The sequence below is a fragment of the Pongo pygmaeus genome, chromosome 2, assembly GCF_028885625.2.
Source record: "Pongo pygmaeus isolate AG05252 chromosome 2, NHGRI_mPonPyg2-v2.0_pri, whole genome shotgun sequence".
NCBI classification, from domain to species: Eukaryota; Metazoa; Chordata; class Mammalia; order Primates; family Hominidae; genus Pongo; species Pongo pygmaeus.
In genome coordinates this window covers 125411063-125435416 of record NC_085930.1, presented here as the reverse complement: position 1 = coordinate 125435416, position 24354 = coordinate 125411063, and the positions used below count along the sequence as shown (strand labels likewise).

The window sequence follows — 24354 nt, the reverse complement described above, 5'->3', positions numbered from 1 at the left end:
TTAAGTCTACAAGCAGACACTACTGTGCCCAGCTGGATGTTTTTTGTTTGTTTTGTTAATAGTGAGATGTGTACATATTTAGAAATACAAATAAGTACATGTATATATTTAAAACATGCAATTTAATCCACAGTAAAGTTAAATCTGTGAAAATTAGAGGTACTTTTTAATGGGTTTTTACTATATCTTTGGCAAATATATAGTAAAAACTATGTATTTTATACTATTTTGTTTGGTATTTTATACTATTCAGTTTGAAGCAGGTAAGAGGGAAGGCTGTTTTTGTGAAAACATTTAAGTATGGAATAACACTGTATAAATCAATTTCATGCTAGTTGTGATCCAGTCATCTTTATATGAGGCATCTTCTGTGCTCTGACGTTTTGAATGTGCTCCTAGATACCTCTGCTGGCAACCACAGAAGCCAGGATAGAATATTCCATCTTGGCCCCTTTATAAAGGATAGGGGAATCTTTTAACTGCTCATGAAGCTGACCTTAGAATCTTACCTCGGGATAGCTGAGATTTCCTTTCCTTTGAAGATGGAGATTGTATTGACTCCAATTTACACTCTATTGCCTAGACTTCCCAGGGATTTAATCTTTTATGGTCCTTTCCACTTTGGAGCTCCTATATCCTCAAATGCTATCTCTATACTGCACCACATTGATCTAGATATTAAATACATGCCCCCAACTTCAGAAAAAAAGACAAAACCACTTACACAAAACGTAATATATATTTAGACAATGTAGAGTTTTAAAAATTTTTTTCTAGAGGAGAAGTATGTAAATTGTACAAGTTGTCTGATCACTTTTTCTAAAGCCGGATGAAGAATGATAGTCATGTGTAATTTTCACTGGTTACTGCTAAATCTTACTTCATACACTATTTCAACTTCATTTTCCTCTAAATTAATTCTTCTAAATTAATTAACAACTAATTAATATTTCAGGATTTTCACTGAATATGGATGCTGTATATTTTGCAGTGCATATATGAAGGTGGTCTAGACATAAATTTGCCTACAAAGACCTGCATTATATGCATTTAAATTAAATATTTTTTTGTTTTATTATGAAAATTTTAACCATTTTATTTTGGCTCAATCACGTTTGTCTAGTCTTTTAAATAGTTAATTTAATAGGTACATGGTTGCCATGTTTATGAGACCTCTGACTTAATTAATTTTATTAAGAGCACAACAGTACTCAGTCATTCTCTAGTTATACAGATGATAGTGTTTTCCCCTAATAAATGGAACTATTCATTAATACACTGAGATATACTCCAGAAAATAGTTGAAGGAAATATTTTTATTATAGATTTATAACTGATGTTAGTTTATATATTTTAGTTTTTAATCGGTAGCTATAAACATAGCTGAAATCCAGCCTCCTCTCTTATAAAGCAGCCTTGATATTCTTGAAAGTATTCAGAGATGGGATTCTGGGAAGATGGTAGAGTAGGAAGCACCATGAATATGTCTCTCCACCTAGACAACAATCAGGCACTGGCAGAATCTGTCTAATGTAACTATTTTTGAACTCTGGAGTCTATTGAAGGCTTGAAACTTCCAGGAAAAGGCTTGGACTGTATGCTGCAGTTAATTTCCATCAACTTCAGCTCTTAACACAATAGCAGCTACCAGTCCCCATTCCCAGCCCTGTGGCAGACAGTTGCACATGTTTCTGGAGCATCTTGCACATAACTTACAGGAGCTGAGGTGGTCAAAAATGACCCTGTTTTTCAAATAGTAGGGATCTGTGCTGTAATCACTGATTGCTGCTTATGATCACAAAGGTACAGACAATGAAAGGGGCAGCTACTGTTATTGTAATCTCCCTCATTTTTGCAAGCCCCTCCCCCTTCAGCTGAAGTGACTTCCAGGAGATTTAAAGGGCTGGCACCCTTTTGCACCACCACTTTCATTTTTCCATTTTTCCTCTTGTGAAAGCCAGACATTAAACATAGGAAATTTTAAACCAACTGTATATACAGGGAAAATTAGAAAGTGACTGCACAGGCAGAGGGAAAGGTGCAGGCTCAGAAAAGACTTGAGCGGACTTAAAGTTTTAGTTCAGGCTGATCCTTGGCACAAAGATAGCCTACAACAATAAAAAGATAAACAAAAACAATCTCAAAAACAGCCAATTGTGGGGAAGATGATGAATTTGATTTTCAAACTTACCACATTATTAGACTTAAAAGTCCAGTTTTCAACAAAAATTCATAAGGCCTATAAAGAAACAGGAAAGTATGGCTCATTTAAAGGAAAAAAAATCAACAGAAACTGTCCCTGACAAAAACTTGATGGCGGGTCTACTAGACAAATACTTTAAAGCCACTGTCTTAAAGATGCTCAAAGAACTAAAGGAAGATATTGAGAGTCAAGAACATGATGTATGAACAAAAGACAAATATGAATAAGGAATTAGAAAACCTATAAGAAAACCAAAAGAAATTTAGGAACAGAAAAGTACAACTGAAATGAAAAGTTCACTATATGGATTCAAAGACAAATTAGAGCAGAGAGAAGAAAGAATCGGCAAACTTGAAGACAGAACAATGGAAATTATTGAGTCTCAGTGTATTAGTCAGGGTTCTCTAGAGGGACAGAACTAACAGTATATACATATATCCTAGTATATATCCTATAGTTTTTATATATATATATACACCATAGGATATATATATGTATATATATACACCATAGGATATATATGTATATATATACACCATAGGATATATATATGTGTGTATATATACACCATAGGATATATATATGTGTATATATACACCATAGGATATATATATGTGTATATATACACCATAGGATATATGTATGTGTATATATACACCACAGGATATATATATGTGTATATATACATCATAGGATATATATATGTGTATATATATACCATAGGATATATATGTGTATATATATACACCATAGGCTATATATATGTGTGTGTGTGTATATAGATATGTGTGTGTATATATATATATACACACACATCATAGGATGTATATATATATATATACCTACATATAAAGGGGAGTTTATTAAGTATTAACTTACATGATCACAACATCCACAATAGGCTGTCTTCAAGCTTGAGGAGCAAATAGAGCCAGTCCAAATCTCAAAACTGAAGAACTTGGAGTCTGATGTTTAAGGGCAGGAAGCATCCAGCATGGGAGAAAGATGTAGGCTGGGAGGCTAGGCCAGTCTCTCCTTTTCACATTTTTCTGCCTGCTTTATATTTGCTGGCATCTGATTAAATGGTGCCCACCCAATTAAGGGTGGCTCTGCCTTTCCCAGCCCAATGACTCCAATGTTAATCTCCTTGGGCAACACCCTCACAGACACACCCAAGATCAATACTTTGTATCCTTCAATTCAATCAAGTTGACACTCAGTATTAACCATCACAAGCCCACCCCTTGGCAACTGGAACCTATACACATCTCCTGAGATCATACGTAATCTTCAAATAAAGACAATAATAAGATCATAATTATGCCTAACATAATACAAGTATCCTTTGTACAATCGGAAATGCACCAGTTCCCAATCCAAGTACTCTTGCATAAAGTTAACAATACCTAAATGCTGATATGAAGTCAATAAATCTTCTGTCACATGAGAAAGGAAAAAGGAAATAAAATGAAGATATTTTCTTAGTACAAGTGTATACATGAACGAACATGTTTTTAACAAAGAAAGAGGAAATACTCATGACAATTACAGTCCCATTTCTGCAGCTGGTCACGTGGTTGTAGCTCGTATTGATGACTACCTTCTTCTACTACCCATTCTATATTCCCTTTGCCTTCAGCAAGCATCTCAGCAGGTCATGGTTTTTTTCCTGATGAAGTGACCAAAACCTTCATTCCTGAGGGGTCTGGGCTATTTGTAGTCCTGCCTGGATTGGGCTGTTGTAGTTTGCCATTGACCTTAATCACAGGGCATGGTAATACTAAGAGAAACTCTCATGGATCTCCTATATTCCATGTGTACTCTTCCTTACCTCCATTGTGGAGTAGTAGACTGATTTCATCTTGATATCCCAGGTCAATCACCCAAGCCAACATTGTAACTCCTTTCATAGCCTGTTGACTTAAAGGTAGGAGAAGCCCAAAGTGTCCAGGTGGCAATCTTAACTTCCAGTTTAATGGAATCATTGTTGTGTCTCCTGATGGCAACATTCCTCCCTCTGGAACTAAGACCTCTAGGCCAGCAAAACATAATGTTGCAGAAACAGGAAGCAAAAATTTTACTAGTGGATCACTAGCAGTGATGGTGAGTGGTGCCACTTCCATTTCCACCTCTTGATTCCTGGACCTGTGAATCCTGGCTATGGGAGAAACAGTACCATATAATGGATGCTGATTCAGAACATACGCAGCCTTCTGGAGAACTTTGCCTCAGCTCTGCAAAGTATTGTCACCTAGTTGGCATTATAATTATGACTTCAAATGGCTATTCCACTGTTCTATCAATCCAGCTACTTCAGGATGATGGGGAACATGGTAAGACCAGTGAATTTTATAAGCCTGAGCCCACTGCCATGCTTCTTTAGCTGTAAAGTGAGTGCCTTGGTCAGAGGCAATGCTGTGTGGAATACTGTGACGGTGGATAAGGCATTCTGTGAGTCGATGGATGATAGTCTTGGCAGAAGCATTGTGTGCAGGTTAGGTAAACCCATATCCAGAGTAAGTGTCTTTTCCAGTGAGGACCTCTGCCTTTTCCATGATGATAGAGGTCCAATATAATCAACCAGCTACCAGGTAGCTAGCTGATCACCCCAAGGAATGGTGCCATATCGAAGACTCAGTGTTGGTCTCTGCTGCTGGCAAATTGGGCACTCAGCAGTGGCTGTAGCCAGGTCACCCTTGGGGAGTGGAAGTCAATGTTGCTGAGCCCATGCATAACCTCCATCCCTGCCACCATGGCCACTTTGTTCATGGGTCCATTGGGTGATGACAAAGATGACTGGGGAAAGAGGCTGAGTGGTGTCCACAGAACAGGGTCATCCTATCCACTTGATTTTTGAAATCCTTCTTTTCTGGGGTCACCTATTGGTGAGCACTCACATGGGATACAAATATCTTCACAGTTTTTGACCACTCAGAGAGGTCCATCCACATACCTCTTCCCCAAATTTCTTTGTTACCAATTTTCCAGTCATGCTTCTTCCAAGTCCCTGACCATCCAACCAAACCATTGGCTACAGCCCTTGAATCAGTATATAATCACACATCTGGCGATTTCTCCTTCCATGCAAAGTGCACAACCAGGTGCACTGCTTGAAGTTTTGCCTAATGGGAAGATTACCATTCACAGCTCTCCTTCAGGGATGTCCTAGAAAGAGGCTGTAGTGCTGCAGCTGTCCACTTTCGAGTGGTGACTGCATATCATGCAGAACCATCTCTTCTTCTATCACCTGATCATAGGGAATTCATCATGGTAGGCCATTGGTGCAAGCTGGGGGAGAGAAGGCAGGGTGGCAGGACTGGAGACCGTGGGCATTTGAGCCACTTCTCCATGTAACTTACTTGTGCCTTCAGGACCTGCTTGAGCCCGATCACATATACCACTTCCATTTGATTATGGAATGCTGCTGTGCACAACCCACTTTATGGCTAGATGGGTCAGAAAGCACCCAGTTCATGACAGGCAGTTCAGGTCACCTGGGCACTTGATAATCCATAGGCAAATGTTCAGTTTGCACCAAAGCCCAGTAACAGGCCAAGAGCTGTCTCTCAAAAGGAGAGTAGTTATCCGCAGAAGATGGCAGGGCCTTACTCCAAAATCCTGGAGGCCTCCACTGTGATTTACCTATTTGGGCCTGCCAAAGGCTCCAGACAGCATCCTTATTTGCCACTGACACTTCAAGCAACATTGGTTCTGCTGGGTCATATGGCCCAAGTGACAGAACAGTTTGCACAACAGCCTGGACCTATTGCATAGCCTTCTCCTGTTCTGGACCACACTCAAAACTGAGAGCCTTTTGGATCACTGAGTAAATGCACCAGAGTAACACACCCAAATGAGGAATACGTTGCCTCCAAAATCCAAATAAACCCATTAGGCATTGTGCCTCTTTCTTGGTTGTAGGAGAGTCCAAATGCAGCAACTTATCCTTCGCCTTAGAAGGAATATCTCAACAAGTTCCACAACACTGGACTGACTCCTAGAAATTTTGCTGAGGTAGAAGTTCCCTGAATTTTAGTTGGATTTATTTCCCATCCTCTGGCATGCAAATGTCTCACCAATAAGTCCAGTGTGTTTGCTACTTCTTGCTCACTGGATCCAGCCAGCATAGTGTCATCAATATAATGGACCAGTGTGATATCTCATGGAAGTGAAAAGCAATCAAGGTCTCCCTGAATAAGATTATGACACAAAGCTGGAGAGTTGATATACCCCTGAGGTGGGACAGTAAAAGTATATTGCTGGCCTTGCCAGCTGAAGGCAAATTGCTTTTGGTGGGCCTTATGGACAGGAATGGAGAAAAAGGTATTTGCCAAGTCAATGGCTGCAACCAGGTATCAGGAGATGTGTTAATTTGCTCAAGCAATGAAACCACATCTGGTATAGCAGCTGCAATTGGAATCACCACTTGGTTACACTTATGGTAATCCACTGTCATTCTCCAAGATCTATCTGTCTTCTGCACAGGCCAAATAGGAGAGTTGAACAGGGATGTGGTGGGGATCACCACCCCTGTGTCCTTCAAGTCCTTGATGGTGGCACTAATCTCCACAGTCCCTCCAGGGATGCGATATTGTTTTTGATTTACTATTTCTCTCGGTAGAGGCAGCTCTAATGGCTTCTATTTGGCCCTTCCCACAATAATAGCCCTCACCTTACCAGTCAGGTAGCCAATGTGGGGGTTCTGCCCGCTGCTAAATATGTCTATGCCAATTATGCATTCTGGCACTGGGGAAATGACCGTAGGATGAGTCCAGGGACCCACTGGACCCACTGTAAGTCAGACCTGAGCTAAAACTCCATTAATTACCTGACCTCCATATGCCCCTACTTTAACTGGAGGACTACAATGACATTTTGGGTCCCCTGGAATCAACGTCAGCTCAGAGCCAGTGTCTAGTAGTCCCTGAAATTTCTGATCATTTCCAGTGCACAGTTACACAGGTGAAAGCCCAGAGGTATCCTTGGGGACATGTGGGAGAAAGGTTCACTGCATAAATTGTCAGTAATTCAGTGGGGTCCTTCCTCAAGGTGACCTGGCCTCCCCTTCATTCAAGTGGTTCTGGGTCTGTAAACTGGCTCAAGTCTGGAAATTGATTGAGGGGGTGTGGTTCTCTGTTTTTCTAATTCAAATTAGTCTTTGGTCCATTCAACCTAGAAGTTTTCTGCTTGTATAAATTAAGTAGGAATGCAGTAGGCTTCATATCGATTGCACTTCTAGGAACATTGTGATTAACTAGCCAATACCAGAGCTCTACACAAGTCAGACTATTCTGATTACTGCTTTGCTTCTGCTGTCCATTATAGTAGCTATGCCCACCTTGCCTTTAATGGTTGAGTGTCATCACTTGGCCCCTGCCACCTCAGGATCCAGTGATCCTCATTGTATTTAAATTTTGTAGCTGAGTAACTGTGGTTCCCACTGTTAGATCTGACATACAGAGAAGAGCAATTACAGGGCTCCTCAAAATTGCAGATGCTGCCCTCACAAATCTGTTTCACAAGGCATTGGTGAAGGGTATATCTTCTGGACCCTCCCAGCTAGGATGAGTAGGTCTAAGTGACTAATCCACTCCACCATCCCAATCTCCCTAAGCCTTTGGACCCCTTCCTCTACATTGAACCAAGGGAGATTAGGCACTTCCAGCTCACTCACAATGAACCATCTTTTAATCCATGTTTCATGTGACCAAGCAAATAAACCATTAGAACCTTTTTTTTTAACTCCCCAAGCTGCAACATTAAAAGCAGAGTCCCTACTTAGTGGTCCCAAATCAATAAATTCAGCCTGATCAAATTATGTCTTCCTTCCACCATTATCCCACACCCTTAATATTCATTATTATGCTTGTTCACCAGATTTCTGTTTATATAAATTAGAGAACTCAAACAGCCCTTTCTGAGTGTAGCACGCCTCCTCATGGTCACACTCTCAACCTCACCTCTAGGGGTCCACCAGGACTTTAGTCTAGTTATAGGTCTAGAAGATAACATGAGTGTTGAGGGTGGCTCCTGAGAAGAATCAACATTATTTTGCCTGGCAGCTGCGTCAGGGGAGGCCATCACTGTTGTCTCAGGCAGTGCAGGGTTTATCTCCTCAGACAAAGGCAGAAAGGCTGATGGCAGCATGGGTCGGGGAGGGGAAGTTGCCACTACAGAGTTTACAAATCTAGTATCCCCAGCTTCATCAGGGTCCTCCCACATGTCCCCATTCCACATTGCAGGGTCCCATTCTTTTCCAATCAATGCCTTCACTTTTAGAGTAGACACCTGGTGAGGCTGTGCATGCACCTTTCTTTGCAGGTCAGCCACTTGCATGATAAGAGCTTTCCACAATTTCAGCTCTTCCTCTACAGGAGATGACTCTCACTCAGGGCAATCTTAGCAGATTTGAGGCTCAGTATCTGCTTCTGAAGACAGGAGTTAGAATCACTGAGTTCATCATTTGCTTTCATCACTTTATCCACTGAACCTAGGAGGAACCAACCAGCTTCATTATATTCCTTGGTTCTCCAGATATGGTCAAACATATTATATATAGAGTCACCAAACTTCTTGCCTCACATGGGCAGTGAATCAGGAGTGTCAAATGCATTTATTTGGCTAACTCTCTAAAATGTTCACACCAAGGAGTATCAGTGTTTTCTATACTGATATGCTCTATAGAAGTAGAGTCCTTAGCATTTTGGGGTCTATCGTATTAAGCAGCCCACTCCAGAAACCTCCAAACCAACAAAAGAGCTCCATACCTATAGGATATATAGGTATATATCCTATTATATACCTATCATATATATATATATTTTGGGGTCTATCATATTCAGCAGCCAACTCCAGGAACCTCCAAACCAACAAAAGAGCTCCATACCTATAGGATATATAGGTATATATCCTATTATATACCTTATATATATATATATTATATATACCTTATATATATATTATATATACCTAATATATATATAATATATACCTAATATATATATATATTAGGTATACCTTATATATATATTATATATACATAATATATACCTTATATATATATATATTAGGTATACCTTATATATATATTATATATACATAATATATATTATATATACCTTATATATATATTATATATACCTTATATATATATAATATATACCATATATATATATATATATATATATATATATTTGAGTTTATTAACTCACCACTTGGGTTACAGAGTGAGGCCCTAACATTATTAGTCTAAAATCTAGTATATGTAACTTTGGTTTATAACTCCACATTTTGTTTTCTGCATAACTTAAGATACTGATGCACTGCAAAGAATTATTAGTTTATATTTTTGGGCAAACAACATATAAAGATGAAATTTAGTGACAACAACTGAAAGGGGTGGGGACGAAGCTGTTAAGGGAGCAGAATTTGTGTATGTTGTGGAAGATAAGCTGGTATAAATTCAAATTAAAGTGTTATAACTTTAGGATGTAATCCTCGTGTTAAACACAAAGAAAACAGCTATAGAATATATGCACAAGGAAATGAGAAAGGAATTTAAATGTTTCAGTATAAAAAATTAAACACAAAAGAAGCCAGTAAGGCAAGAAATGAGGAACAAAAAGCTGTAAGGCATGTTGAAAACAAATAGCAAAATGACAGAAATAATTCCCTTATTAGTAATTATTTAAATGGGTTAAACTCCCCAGTCAAAAGACAGAGATTAGTAGAATGAATAAAAAGACATGATCTTACCATCTGCTCTCTAACAAGAGATTCACTTTAGATCCAAAGACACAAATAGACTGAAAGTGAAAGAATGAGAAAAAATGTTCCATGCAAACAGTAACCAAAAGAGAACAGGGGTTGCTATACTAATATTGGATAAAATAAACATAAATATTACAAGAAACAAAAGAAGGATATTTTAATTAATAAGATGTTCAATATAGCAAGAAGAGATAGCTATTATAAACATGCATCTGTTAAGAGATTATTAAAACATATGAAGCAAAATCTTCCAGAATTGAAGGGAGAAATGGACAGTTCAACAATAATAGTTGGAGACTTAATACCCCATTCTCAGTAATGGATAGACCACCAGGCAGAAGATAAGTAAAGAAATAGAGAGCTCAAACAACACAGTAAATCAACTAGATTTAACAGACATGTACAAAACACTCTACCCAACAGGACTAGTATACAAATTTTTCTCAAGTTCACATGGGACATTTTCTACAATAGATGACATGATGGACCACAAATTAAGTCTCAAGAGGTTTTTAAAAGATAGATATAATGCAGAGTATTATCTTGGACCACAATGAAATGAAGGTAGAAATAATAACAGAGGTAAAATTAGAATTTGTGGGAATTAAACACCCCAAGACAACCAATGAATCAAAGAAAAAATTATAAGGGAAACTGGAAAACACTTAGAGATGAATGAAACACATCTTAGAGAAAGTGAAAACACAACGCACTAAAACTTATAGTATGCAATGAAAGCAGTACTGAGGGAGAAATTTATACCTACAAACACTTATTAAAAAAACAATAAATATTTCAAATCAACAACTTAACTTTAAAACTTAAAGGACCAGAAAAAGAAAAACTAAATCCAAAGCTACTACAAGGAAGGAAATATTAAAGATAAGAGCAGAGATAAGATATATAATAGAAAAACAATAGAGAAAATCAGTGAAAACAGAAGTTGGTTCTTTGAAAAGATCAATAAAACTGTCAAACCTTTAGCTAGATGGACTAAGAATTAAAGAGAAAAGACTCAAATTACTAAAGTCAGAAATAAAGCAGGGACATTACTACCAATTCTACATAAATAAAAATGACTATAAGAGCATACTGTGGACAGTTATACAGCAACAAATTGGATAACCTAGATGAAATGGACAAATTCCTAGAAACACAAAATCTAGCAAAACTAAAGCATGAAGAAATAGAAAACCTGAGTAGACCTGTAACTAGTAATGAGATTGAATTATCAATCCAAATCTCCCAACAATAAAGAATCCTAGACATGATGGCTTCACTTTGAAGTCTACCAAACACTTAAAGAACAATACTTATCCTTCAAATCCTACTTTTCAAAAAAACTGGATAGGAGGGCACACTTCCTAACTCATTCTATAAGGCCAGCATTACTCCGGTACAAAAGGCAGATAAAAACACTGCAAAGAAAGAAAAGTATAGGCCAGTATTCCTTATTTACATTGATGGAAAAAGTCAACAAAATATTAACAAACCTAATTCAGCAGAATAGTAAAAGAATTATACACTATGGCCAAATAGGATTTATCTTGGAATGTAAGAATAGTTCAATATATAAAAATCAACTAATGTAATACACCACATTACCAGAATGAAGGAAAAAATGATCAGCTTAATTAATGTAGAAAAAGTATTTGACAAGATGCAACAACTTTTCATGATTTAAAAAAAAAACACTCAACAAACTAGGAATGGAAGGCTACTATCTCAACATAATAAAAGCCATATATGAAAACTCATGGCAAACATTATATTCAAAGATGAAGGATTAAAAACTTTTCTTCTGAGATGAGGAACAAAGCACAGATGCCAACTTTCACCATTCTATTCAACATAGTTCTGAAAGTTCTAGCCAGAGCAATTAGGCAAGAAAAAAGAAATAAAAGATATCTAGCTTCCAGGGACGTTGTCTAGAGGCACTCAGAATGGTCCAGCATTTGACATACCATCGTAGGGTTTCCTACAATACAACCACTAATAAAACTAGGCTGTCCTGAACCCCTGGCAATATAATTGTTTACCTTTATACAAAGAAGGTTGGGAAAGCACCACATCTGCATGTGGTGTGTGCCCAGGCAGTCTTAGAGGGGTTCGTGCTGTGAGGCCTAAAGTTCTTATGAGATTGTCCAAAACAAAAAAACATGTCAGCAGGCCCTATGGTGTTTCCATGTGTGCTAAGTGTTTTCATGACAGGATCAAGTGTGCTTTCCTTATTGAGGAGCAGAAAATTGTTGTGAAATTGTTTAAGGTACAAGCACAGAGTCAGAAAACTAAATAAAAAATGAAGCTTTTTTTTAAGTAATGAAAATTAAAAGGCTTAAAAAAAAGACCCAAATTGGACAGAAAGAAGTAAAATTATCTTTGTTTGCAGGTGATATGATCTTCTGAGTAGAAAACCTTAAAGATCCCACAAAAAATATTAGAACTAATAGGTGAATTCAACAAGCAGCAGGATTCAAATACAACACAGAAATTCAGTTACATTTCCTTACACTAAGAATGCCAAAAGATAATTATAAAAATGATTCCATTTACAATGGCATCAAAAAGAATAAACTACCTGAGAATTAACCAAGGAGATAAAATACTTGTACAATGAAAACTACAAAACATTGGTGAACAAAGTTAAAGAAGATATAAATAAATAGAAATGTGTTCCATGTTCACAGATTGGAACTTACTATTGTTAAGGTGTCAATACTGGCCAGATGTGGTGGCTCATGCCTGTAATCCCAGCATTTTGGGAGGCAGAGGAGGATGTAACACTTGGGGCCAGGAGTTTGAGACCAGCCTGGCCACCATGGAAAAATCCCACCTCTACTAAAAATACAAAAATTAGCCAGGCACGTTGGTGCATGCCTATAATACCAGCTACCCGAGTGGCTGAGGCATGAGAATCATTTGAATCCAGGAGGCAGAGGTTGCAGTGAGCTGAGATTATGCCACTACACTCCAGCCTGGGCTACCGAGTGAGACTCTGTCTCAAAAAAAAAAAAAAAAAAAAAGGCAGTACTACCCAAAGCAATGTACAGAGTCAATGCAATCCCTGTTAAAATCCTAATGGTATTTTTGCATGAATAGCAAAACCCATCCTAAATTTATTTGGAATCTCAAGGGACCCTGAATAGCCAAAACAATCTTGAAGAAGAACTAAGCTAGAGGACTCACACTTCCTGATTTCAAAACTTAGGACAAAGCTACAGTAAACCTATAGACAAGTGGAATAGAATAAACAGCCCAGAAATAAATTCTCATGTAAATAGTCAAATTGTTCTTGACAGTAGGGCAAAGACCATTCAATGGGGAAAGGACAATCTTATCACCAAATAGTGCTCAGAAAAATTGGCTAGTCACATGCAAAAAAGTGAAGCTAGACCCTTACCTAAAACCATGTACAAAAACGAACTCATAACAGATCAAAGACCTAAATGTAAGACCTAAAATTCTAAAGTTTTAGAAAAAAACACAGGACAATAACTAGTGGCATATACCAACAATGGAATATTATTCTGCCTTAAATAGAAAGGAAATTCTGACATGCCACATCATGAAAGAACCTTGAGGATATTATGATAAGTGAAATAATACAATCACAAAATGACAAATACCATATGATTCCATTTATATGAAGTATTTAGAATAGTCAAAATTATAGAGACAAAGTAGAATGGTGCTGCCAGGGGCTGAGGGAAGTAGAGAATGGGAATTTATTGTTTAATGGGCACAGAATGTCAGCTTTCAAGATGAAAACAGTTATGGAGACAGAGGGTGGTGATGATTGCACAACATTATAAATGCATTTAGTAACACCAAACTGTACACTTAAAATAGTTAAAATGGTAGATTTTATGTGTATTTTATCACAATAAAAAATTACAGAAAGTATGTGTTCAGCATTTACATTACTCTAGTAATTACTCATAGAAATAACCATGAACATGTGCTGCAGGGCTATTTTTTTAAGCTGATGCATGGTGTAGAATTCTTCCCCATTAGTACAAATGATTTTTCTTTTATATTTAGTAGGTACATATCTGTGGAACCCATGATTTAAAAGTTTATGTTGTAGCTGGATAGATTACATGATTTAGTGTAGTGTTTTAGTGTAGAGTAATGTAGTGTTTGCTCTTCATGCAAGTCTTGCTGTGCATTAGGAAGCTTTACAAAACAAAAACAATAACAAAAACACAGAAATGTCTGAGCCTCACTCTACTGGATCAATTAAATCAGAATCTCTTGGAAAAGGGCCAGGCATAAGCACTTTTAAGTTCCTTAAGCATTTGAAGTTCCGTAAGTTTTAAGGAGAGAGAACCTCTGATTAAGTTTTTCTCAACTTGAGGCATTACAGTTTTGTTGGTTTTATCCTTACTAGTGTAGTAGTCTAACTTTGGTTATGGTTTATAGCTTTCTGTTGGCTTTCTTTGGAGTACTTCTTTTGTTAGCCTTTCTCTTTCATTTGCCTGGACTGGAAATTATGCTCACTGCCATAAGCTCACATGTCTAACCCAATAGTAATCAGTTTAACTGAGCACAACTTTGAGGTCATTCTTGTCATTCAATATTATTTATGATTTGTAGATATTGCTGATTCAGAATTTTGACTTAGTGTTTATAGCATGTTTAAGTTGATCATCCAGCTTGTAGGTGGCATAGAGCTATTATAATTTTTCTTGGGCATAAATAATGTATTCGTATTAGCAGTATAGTACAACCAGTAATTGCTTAGACTGCACTTTTGTAGTTTTTTTATGTTGCCAAGAAAAAGTAGATGGTTCATCTCTGATGCTAAGATGCTCCTATAGTAAAAATGTAGCTTGTCTTATCCATGATGTGAGTGGATGTTTTTGGCCATATATCTTAGTGGTCTGCTTATCATTGTATGTAAGATATTCCTATATACATATAGAACTATTTTGGGGGGTACCAGAGATCATTTGGGTGTTTATCCATTGTATTATGACGTTTACCCATATTTTCTAGGGAAATGGAAAGGGAGCTTTGCCATATTGCTAAACTTGAGCTTTATAGCTCCAATAATGCTGCTTTCTAATTGTGATAGTCATTAATATTGTTGATCAGCTTTCCAGATCTCTGCCTTCCTGCTGCAAAGTAGACTTGCACATTTGACACCCTTGTTGTAGGTAGGACCAGTGGCTTGTGAGTGAAAGTGATGAATATCACTTGTTTGAGCACTTCACTACTAGTGAAACATCATCCAGAGTTCTTTCTTTCCATGGCACAGTGACTGGTAATGTTTGAGGTGTCGGTTTGCTGTTGCCTCAGCCTGGATCCTGAGGGACTGTATTCAACATGTGCTGTGATGACTCCAATAACAAAAAGAGGCCACAAATGTTTATATCAATCATATATTGAGTCTATATATGTAGGCTGAAGATAGGTAGATCTTTTAAACATAATATTTAAAGTCTAACAGCCATCCCTTGAAGGTAGACATCATCACTATTTGACATAAGGAAGAAACAGAGACTCAGGCTACATGTCTACTCCAATGTCTGTCAGCTAAATGACAGGGCAATGGTTAGAATCCATATATCAAGTCCAAATTCTTTTCTCTTTGTACACTATGCCAACATATATATGCATAAGCAGTGGCTTAATTTATTTTTGAATGTTTTCTCACATTTGTACCTACAATGAGGAAATTTTTTGTTTTTAAATACATGTTGAATGATGGAAGTCTCTGGTAGACTTGCTCTTTACTTGCTGCTCAATGCTCCCCTATGGAGGAATAAAGACCAAGAAGAACAGGCAGAATTCTTATTTTCAAATTCCATTTGCAGTGGTCATTTGACTAGTACATCTGGATTAACATCTAATTAAAAAGTGTTTTGCTTCTAAGATTCATTAGGATCCCAATTCTAAGATGTAGTCTTTGATAAGGATTAGTAAACAAGTTTATAGCTTCATCATCTGGCAGCATTTTGCCATCAGAGTAATGGAGTGAAACAGGATACAGATTTATTAGCCAACACACTGGGAAAATACATTGGAAAATAAAAACTAAAAACTAAAAAACTCTTGCACCATGTTCCTACTAGCAAATAATCTTGTACAGCTACCAAATTCTCAGCAAAATTTTATTATACTAATCCCATAGTTGGCGTAAAATTTGCTGTACTTTTGCGATTATTAGATTCAACCTTTGTTTGTTTTCTAAACATCCTTTTAGTTTTTGTCCTGGAGAAAGGTTGAAGGAATTAGAGCATGACTCTATAACTGTGACATATTTGAATAATCTGCCAAGAAAAACTTTGGTAGTACTTTACAATAGGAAAAGAATAAAGTTGTCAAAGTGGTTAACATAGTGGTCAAAAAGGCAGACTCTAGAATCAGGTTCTTTGGGCTTGAAGGATAGCTCTGCTACTTACTAATGCTTGACCTAAGACAAGTCACTTAACTTTTACAAATCCCAGATGCCTTATCTTATTTATTTATTTATTTGTTTATATTTTGAGACAGAGCCTCACTCTGTCACCCAGGCTGGAGTGCAGTGGCACAGTCTTGGCTCACTGCAACCTCTGCTGCTCCAGTTCAAGCGACTCTCCTGCCGTTCTCCTGCCTCAGCCTCCCGAGTAGCAGGGATTACAGGCACCTGCCACCGTGCCTGGCTAATTTTTGTAGTTTTAGTAGAGATGGGGTTTCACCAGGTTGGCCAGGCTGGTCTTGAACTCCTGACCTTGTGATCCACCCACCTCAGCCTCCCAAAGTGCTGGGATTACAGGTGTGAGCCACTGTGCCCAGCCACCTTATCTTTAAAATAGTAATTGTGATAGCATCTGCCTTATAAAGTGGATATGAGTGTTAATTGAGATAATACATGTAAAGCATTTAGCATGTGCTTGTTATACAGTAGGCTCTCAATAAATGTTAGTTGTTAGTATTCACTGGAAGTAACAGGTTAAATATATAGTCAAATTATCTATTTCCTTTCCCTAGGACCCCATGTCTATAGGAGAGAGTACCAGAAAGATGCTGAGAACAATAAGGTGGAGAATAGTATCTTTTATTTTGACTAAGATCATATATAGAAAATTATGTGATTTTAATGGTCTTTATCAACAAACACAATGCTCCCAGAAATTGAGAGAAGTAGAGCTAGTTGATCATCTTATTCTTTGATTCTTCAGTACATGACTGAAATGAGACCATTGCTGCAATGTTTTCATAGTTTACTGTAAACAGAAGTGTCAAGAACTATTGAAAGCAGGAAATAAGTTAGAGCCTTCTTAATCTGACTCCTTGGTGAATGAATAAGCCCAATATCAGCAGTGTCTCCAGAATACTTTGGATTTGTTTGATGGAATTTGGAAGGAGAACAGGAAATACTATATTTCATGTTCTTTGCAACTGAATGAAACCAGTTTCTTTCCCTATTTCTATTCTGCTTTTTGGATTCACTCACATTTATATATGCTGACTTCGCAGCACCAACTAAATTGTTGAATTCACCTCTGTCATCTCTCAACTTCATCTCTTATAAATTTAGATAGCTGTGAACTTGTACTGAAGTTAAAAGTCCAAACCAAATAATATGACCAACTTCACTCAGTATATAAAGAATGGAACAGGTGGCTACCTTTTCCATCATCAAATACATGAAAAATGTATCAATTAGGTTTCTCATATTGACCCTTCAATGGAACAGCAATATTCTTTTCTAAGAAATTTCAATATATAGCTTCCTCAATTTTCTAAAAGTGCTTATTTTCTGTTAAACAAAAAAACATGAATCAGGTCGTTATTTTTAAGCCAATATACAAGACTCACAAAATTGCCCTGAGAGTCATTTCCCTTATAAGTAAAGTTGCCTTATAATGAGATTTTTTTTGTGTTGGGGTTCTTAAATTAGTAAATAGCTGGAGAGTAACTTCTTGTTACATTCTTCCATCAAGAATGGTGAAGTCTAAAACTCAAAATCGTATAATTGTGAAAGTTTATAATTGTGTATATTTATAATTGTATATATTCTTTATCATTTTCCTTTCATTAATTCTTCCCTCTACCTTATTTTTACATATCAAAAGGAGTTTTAATAAAGCTTGACATATATATTGCATTAATAGTGCTGATATCATGAAGCAGGACTTATGTAGGGAGTATGATGTCCTAGCATTTTTAAAAATGAGATATTAGGCCATGCAAATATTTGTAAGAAAGAGGAGGATATATTATTAAATTTTGTGGATTTCCTCCTTTGTTATCTTTGTCATTACAAGCAAGTGTTATTCCCTTTCATGAGTACGCATTATACTTCTTCATCTTACTTTTTCACTTCTAACTTTTATTTTAAGTTCAGGGGTACATGTGTAGGATGTGCACATTTGTTACATAGGTAAGTGTGTGCCATGGTGGTTTGCAGCACAGGTCATCCCATCACCCAGGTATTAAGCCCAGCATCCCTTAGCTATTTTTCCCTATCTTCTCCATCTTCCTATTCCCCACCCTCTGACTGGCTCCGGTGTGTGTTGTCTCTCCCCTTGTGTCTATTTGGTCTCATTTAGCTCCCACTTAAAAGTAAGAACATGCAATATTTGGTTTTCTGTTCCTGCATTAGATGGCTAAGGATAATGGCCTCTGGCTCCATCCATGTCTGTGCAAAGGACATGATCTTATTCCTTCTTATGGCTGCATAGTATTTCATGTTGTATGTATACCACATTTTCTTTATCCAGTCTATCATTGATGGGCATCCAGGTTGATTCCATGTATTTGCTATTGTGAATAGTGCTACAGTGAACATATGTGTGCATGTGTCTTTATAATAGAGTGATTTTATTCCTTTGGGTCTATACCTAGTAATGGGATTGCTGGGTCTAATGGTATTTCTGTCTCAAGATCTTTGAGGAATCACCACACTGTCTTCCACAATGGTTGAACTAATTTACATTCCCACCATCAGTGTGACAGTATTCCCTTTTCTCTACAACCTCACCAGCATCTGTTATTTTTTGGCTTTTTAGTAGTAGCCATTCTGACTGGTGTGAGATGGTCCCTCATTGTGGTTTTGATTTGTATTTTTCTAATGATCAGTGATGTTGAACTTGTTTTCATATGCTTGTTGGCGGCATGTATGTCTTCTTTTGAAAAGTGTCTGTTCATGTACTTGGCCCACTTTTAAATGGGGCTGTTTGTTATTTTCTTGTAAATTTGTTTAAGTTCTCATAGATGGTGGATATTAGACTTTTGTTGGATGAATAGATTGCAAAAAGTTTTTCCCAGTTTGTAGGTTGCCTGTTTACTCTGTTGATAGTTTCTTTTGCTGTACAGAAACTCTTTAGTTTAACTAGATCCCATTTGTCAATTTTTGCTTTTGTTGCAATTGCTTTTGACTTTTGTCATGAAATCTTTGCCCGTGCCTATGTTCTGAATGGTATTGCCTAGTTTTTTTTTTCCAGTGTTTTTATAGTTTTGGGTTTTACATTTAAGTCTTTATTTCATCTTGAGTTAATTTTTGTAAATGGTGTAAGGAAGGGGTCCAGTTTCAATTTTCTAGATATGGCTAGACAGTTCTCCCAGCAGCTTCTATTAAATAGGGAATCCTTTCCCCAGTGCTTATTTTGTCAGTTTTGTTGAAGATCAGATAGCTTAGGTGTGGGGCCCTTATTTCTGGGTTCTCTATTATGTTTCATTGGTCTATGTGTCTGTTCTTGTACCAGTACCATGCTGTTTTGGTTACTGTAGCCCTGTAGTATAATTTGAAGTCAGGTAGCATGATGCCTCCAGCTTTGTTCTTTTCGCTTAGGATTGTTTTGGCTATTCAGGCTCTTTTTCAAGTCCATATGAATTTTAAAAGAGCTTTTTCTAATTCTGTGAAGAATGTCAATGGTAGTTTAATGGGAATAGCATTGAATCTATAAATTACTTTGGTCAGTATGGCCATTTTCATGATATTGATTCTTCCTATCCATGAGCATGGATGTGTTTCCATTTGTTTCTGTCCTCTCTGATTGCTTTGAGCAGTGGTTTGTTGTTCTCCTTGAAGAAGTCCTTCACTTCCCTTGTTAGCTGTATTCCTAGGTATTTTATTCTTTTTGTGGCAATTGTGAATGGGAATTCATTTTTGATTTTGCTCTCGGTTTGCTTGTTGTTGGTGAATGCTAGCAATTTTCGCATATTGATTTTGTGTCCTAATACTGTGTTGAAGTTGCTTATCAGCTTAAGAAGCTTTTGGGCTGAGACGATGGGGTTTTCTAGATATAGGATTATGTCATTTGCAAACAAAGATAATTTGACTTTCTCCTTTCCTATTTGAATACTATTTCTTTCTCTTGCTTGATTGTCCTGGCCATAACTTCCAATACTGTGTTGAATAGGAGAGATGAGAGAGGCCATCCTTGTCTTGTTCCAGTTTTCAAGGGACTGCTTCCAGCTTTTGCATTCAGTATGATATTGGCTGTGGGTTTGTCTTTTATGGCTCTTATTATTTTGAGGTATGTTCCTTCAATACTTATTTTATTGAGAGTTTTTTACATGAAGGGATGTTGAATTTTATCAAAGGTCTTGTCTGCATCTATTGAGATAATCATGTGTTTTTTGTCTTTAGTTCTGTTTATGTGATTCATCACATTTATTGATTTGCATATGTTGAACCAACCTTGCATCCTGGGGATGAAGCCAACTTGATCATGGTGGATAAGCTTTTTGATGTGCTGCTGGATTTGGTTTGCCAGTATTTTGACGAGGATTTTTGCACTGATGTTAATCAAGGATATTGGCCTGAAGTTTTCTTTGTTTGTTGTATCTATACCAGGTTTTGGTATCAGGATGATACTGGCCTCATAGAATGAGTTAGGGAGGAGTCCCTCCTTCTCTATTTTTTGGAATAGTTTCAGTAGGAATGGCATCATCTCTTCTTTATACCTCTGCCCTCTATCTTTCCTTTAAAGTATCTTCTAGTAAAGGATCAGGACCAGTCCATGAATTAGGTGAAATCCAGTATCCCCAAATCCTAAACAGTGCTGACTAAACTAGTTTTGAAAATAAATTTAGAATTATCACTTCTTTACCATTTGTTTAGCTCACAGAATATGTACTGATTCTGCATCACATATTTAACCATCTTCTTTACCTAGATTTCCCACCTGCCCTTATGATTCTATCATTAAACATAGAATCTGAGGATCTGTTTGTAGTAAACACAACTAGGGTTTCACCTTAAACATATATTGTATAAAAAATAAGCAAATATGGAGTAGAAAATAGCATCCAAGTATACTAACATTCTTTTAGGTTCAGGTCTTGATATCCATTAATATTGTGGCTTAAAATTTTTTAGGCTAATCCTGAGTTTTTAAAGGCTTAGTGCAAATGAGTGCATGCTTATTCCATGGCTGATTTAAACCTGTACACTTCTTGCAGTTCTATTTAATGTCTCTAGCTGCAGCAGTCTGCCTGGCTAGAGCAGTGGAAGATAGCAGCATTTTAGATAAGCACTGACTTTAAAAATTATCTATTGACTCTATGCTCATTTGCTTCTTGTGCTGTATTCATCAATATATTACTAATACTTCACTATCATTTTACATATCAGAGTTTACAACTGTTTATTTTGCTACAGACCTGAAGAATTTCAGTTTTGTTAAAAATTCTACACCTTGAAATCAGAATATATAAAATACTTTAAACTGTACACAGTGTTTTTATTCATTTTAAAAATTGTATTAAAATAGATATAAGACAAAATTTACCATCTTAATCATTTTTAAATGTACAGTTCATTGGTGATTTAAGTTTTTAACTACTGATTAATACTCCTAAAAATTTTTTCCTAAGCAATATTAAAGTGACCTGATACAGAAAATGCCACATGGCAGTTTCTCATCATTTTCAACACCACTTATTTTTTTATGATATGGGCTAAGTAACTCTTTATAACACCATCTTTGATAGTTAGGCAATAGAATTACCTTGTAGTGAAACAATATCATTTTGTAGCAGCTGAACACACAAACTCTCTAGGTTGTCTGTTATGAATTACAGCTCTGTCTTCTCTCTATGTAAACCTGTGCAAGTTCTAAACTCAGTGCCTCTGCTTTCTCATCTGTAAAATGAGAATTCTAGTGCCTACTTTATAAGCTTGTTAAAAAGCTAAATGAGTTATTTGTGAAGCGCTTAGGATGGTGCCTGTCAGTACTATATGAGCATTGAAGAATTTAGTAAGTTTAAAATATTAGGTTCATTAAATTGTAGAACTCCTATAGAAATTAAAAATATACACAGCCAACTTCTCTCTATTGTGAATACAGTTCCTATCTCATTTTTTGGACTGTAGATATCAAATAATAATCTCACATAATCTTCCTCTGTTGTTAAGAATGCTGAGGTTCAGGTTAAGTGACTTGCCTGAGGTTACACAGCAGCAGAACCAGGACTCAAGCCCAGATCTTATGATTACAAACTCCAGGTTTTTATATTGTATGTCAACCTGCTTGAAATTTACATTGGGGCATCTGCTTCTCATCTTCATAAGCATACCAAATTCATAATAAGCTATCATTTGTAAACTGGAAAGCCGCACAGGCCTTCTTATTGATCAACTGTTGTTAATTCAGCCAGCCTGATTAATTAGTTTAACCTTTAACCAGGGTCTTTCAAAGTTGAATAAAGATGTGAAAGGTCTTTTCGTCGTGCTTAGCGCATTGATTTCTTGCCATGGATTTGAAGGCTCTTCATGTTGTCATTAAAACCTAGGATTTATTTCATTCCCTTTTAACATAGCAGTAACTGGTTATTATTAATACTAATGTTGTTGTCCTGTTGCCATTGTTCATTTTGTGTTTTTTTGTTTGTTTGTTTATATTTGTTTGTTTTGATCTACCCTTGGTTCCCAGGCTTGCTGGTCATCACATTCTGCTGTAGAGCTCCTTAAAAATACCTATTCTTGGCTGGGCGTGGTGGCTCATGCCTGTAATCACAGCACTTTGGGAGGCCATGGCGGGTGGATCATGAGGTTAGGAGATCGAGACCATCCTGGCTAACACGGTGAAACCCCGTCTCCACTAAAAATACAAAAAATTAGCCAGGCGTGCTGGCGGGCGCCTCTAGTCCCAGCTACTCAGGAGGCTGAGGCAGGAAAATGGCGTGAACCCGGGAGGCGGAGGTGGCAGTGAGCCGAGATTGCACCACTGCACTCCAGCAGTGGGTGACAGAGCGAGACTCTGTCTCCAAAGAAAAAAAAAAACAACAAAAAAAAACATATTGTTGAAACCACTCTCCTTGGTAAATCTCAAGAACCACTGTATAGCAGATTATTTTCCCAAAATATTTTCTGTGTGGTACTGGAATTAACTAAAGAAGATATTTATGTGAAAGTGTATTGTTTGTATTGTGTTTATTGTGTTTACTCTGTGGAATGTATGAAAGTATTTATGAAGCTGTGGTACTGAAGAAGCCAGGAAAATCTTGGGCAGGATTGTGAATTAAACTCCCTTGTCCTTTTAAATATGTTTCTTCTTTTAGTGGTGCCTGATTTTCTCTCTGCTGTGACAGCTAGAGCCCTCTCACTTTCTCTTCTCAAAATCTGATTTCAGGTCTATCACACTGTATGACTGGCATATTGGTGGTATAAAAATTGTTTTCCAAAAGGATGTCACTCCAGATAGTGGACAAACCTGAAATGTCAGATTGGGGCGTCTTTAAAAAAAATTGCCACATGTAGCAGTTATTTATTCCTTCTAGATAGGAAAAGAGCTTAGATATTCAAAATTTTTAGTAAATATATGTTAAAGTCTAGGTGAATACAAAGCTTATCTAGTACCTTGTGATTTTTCTGACTGGTTCATTGGAGCCATTTTATCATAAACTGCTTCATTTCCTACCTTCCCAGCCCTACCTGCAATGTTGCAGGGAGTACCCAGGTAGGAATTTGATCTTCTGTCTTGATATTTTCCAATATTTCAAGCCAAGTAATGGAATCACACTATAAAGATTTGACTCCCAAATTTTCTAATTATTTTTCTCTGGCTAATTTCTTCTCTAGTGCCCATTGCATTCTTGGCATTATCTCTCAATCTGATGTAAGGGATCACACTAAACAGAGCTAGCCTTTTTTTTTTTTTTTTTTTTTTTTTTTTTTTAGCTTTAATAGTTTACACTTTCCAGTGGCATGAAGAGTGGGGTACATAAGTTGTTTTGATCTTAAAATTCTGCTGAGTTAAGAAGCAAAATTACTATTTGTGTCTGTAGGAAACTTAAGCAGAGTAAGCAACAAGTCAGTAATAGTTTTTAAGCAATATTTGCTTCAAGTATTCAATAATTTGAATAAGCTGTCTAATAAAACCATATTTGATTGTTTGAAGATTGTATGAACCTATGTTAAAGTGACAGGTGAGCGGGAAGGCAGA

At 36.8% G+C, this 24354-nt stretch overlaps 1 protein-coding gene and 1 pseudogene across 3 annotated transcripts in view; both read left to right on the top strand.

The window, feature by feature from the left end:
• Positions 1 to 24354, top strand: part of ZCWPW2 (zinc finger CW-type and PWWP domain containing 2) — a 177843-nt gene that overhangs the window by 88001 nt on the left and 65488 nt on the right. The gene's annotated exons all lie outside the window — the stretch shown is intronic.
• LOC129032609 (large ribosomal subunit protein eL34-like) lies at positions 11917 to 12269 on the top strand (annotated as a pseudogene).